The sequence below is a fragment of the Phalaenopsis equestris genome, unplaced genomic scaffold (assembly GCF_001263595.1).
Source record: "Phalaenopsis equestris unplaced genomic scaffold, ASM126359v1 Scaffold000094, whole genome shotgun sequence".
NCBI lineage: Eukaryota > Viridiplantae > Streptophyta > Magnoliopsida > Asparagales > Orchidaceae > Phalaenopsis > Phalaenopsis equestris.
Window position 1 is genome coordinate 1,337,008 of NW_018164536.1, and position 2,095 is coordinate 1,339,102.

Here is a 2,095-nt window from a genome sequence, read left to right on the forward strand (position 1 = left end):
TATATATATATATATATATATATATATATATTGTGGTGGGCAATGGTGGAGTTGGTGGCCGATAGCGGCACTGTGGAGCCAGTGGCCAATAGTGGCGCAACAAGGGGCCACAGGAGCACGTTGAGGACTGGCGGTTTGGGCCTCAATAGATCTAATGGGCTTGCTGAGTAGGTCAGCGGGGGAATACCAAACCTGCCATGAGGATCATGTCTGTGGTTTGTGGCCCCACCATGTTAGTGATCTCAGATTCATGCTGACAGCATTCTGTGGTTGTGTGATTGAAAGGCTTGGATGAGGCGGTGGATCCAATGGCTTGGATCAAAAGGTGGATCAGACGATGGGACCTAGGAATCATATCAAATTAGATAATAAAACAAGTTTAAGCCCTTAAAGCCTATAAAAGGGAGCCAAAGTTGAAAAAAGATTCTAATTAGGTGAAGAAAGATCTGCACTTCCACTGCACATTTCAGAAAAAAATTTCAGGTCCTTTGGAGCTTAAAGAGGAAGTGTGAAGAAAGGATCTAAAAGGGGCAAATAAGTGAGGAAAGAGTTGAATTTTTTTCTACCATGCGCTTTGGAGGGGATTCTTCATGGAAGAAATTATTAGAGCTTCTTTGTCGTGCATTCCAGATGGGATTCTTCATGAAGACAAATTTTAGTTCCCTCACTAAAAATTAGCAATAGTACCAAAATATTGAAAAGATAATGCTGATACCATTTCATGACGACCCGACCCTTTCTTTAAGGGATAGAAGAATGACCTTATAAAGATCAATTGTATCCTTGGCAAACAAAAGAATGATAAATGTTCAATCATAACATGGAGATTTTATAGGCTTTGCAAGCGGTATATTGGCTTTTAACAAATAGAATATGAAGTTGTAGATCTTCAAAAGATGAGGAGAATATTGTAGTACATCAACGTCTTTTATTGTAGCCTTTTATACTAGTGAATGTTAGTTATTATAGCTTTTTTAGTTTTCTGATATGACATTTGTATATGATGATATTGTGTTTATTTGTACGTATTTCTTTTGTTTGATATAGTAAAAATTTTAACATGATTTTTGATGTTACATCATCCTTTATTTCTAAGCCCTGAATACTCCATCTTTTGGGTTTTTATAAGATGTTTTTGCCCAAAATTTGAGCCAATGCCGCCCAACATTTGGGTCGTCACTAAGAAAGTTCGACTTTTTGTAGTTTTTTTATTCAGAGCACTTCCGATTGATGATCACAACCTACAGTTGAAGAAGTGTACTGTAATTTAGGAAAGAGTTAAGTCCTATCCCAAGTTGTATATTTAGAGATGCTCAATGAAGTCAACTTCTATTACAATAAACTTGAATGGAGAATCCTTTTGGGATGTAAATCCATCCTAGATTGTATACTAGAGGTGCTCAATAATTTTAACCTATTTTGGAATATAATCAAAAGGAGAATATTTTAAGGATGTAAAAGCCATTCTTGATGCTATAGCTGGAGATGTTAGATAATGTTAACATATTTTGGAATAAATAAAAAGAAGAATCCCTTAACATCTAAGACCCTTCCTAGATTGTATTATCGGAGTATCTGCTTGACAACATTAACGTGTGATGGACAAAGTCATATGAAAACAACAAAAGATTTTTGACAAATTTGAAGTTGTCATTCAAAGTTTCTACTTGTTGATTGTAAATTATGATGTAATAGGTCAAATCAAGTCTCCATGGGAAAGATTAAGCTTAGAATGAGGTGACAAAAAATATTCTATCTTTGTCAATATTGTGTGTAAATCGAAATGGACCATATTTTTTTCTTAAAAATCTTGTTGTTGCCACACTTAAGAATATTGTTTGATGACTTACTATTTGCTACTTTTGAATTTATTGTCTACCATTAGAAGTTTTTTCCACCTGAGCTTGCAAACTAGCCCATGTATCGAATCTTAAGAAGATCAAGTTCCTAATCTAGTTGAATAAGAATTCCAATACAATGAGAAGGCAATTGGAAAGTGCTCTTTAAAATGAAGGTAGCCCCCAGTTTGGAAATGGTTCTCAAAGTTTTGATGTATGAATGAGACAAAGGATGACTACTCTACCACAATCATGCC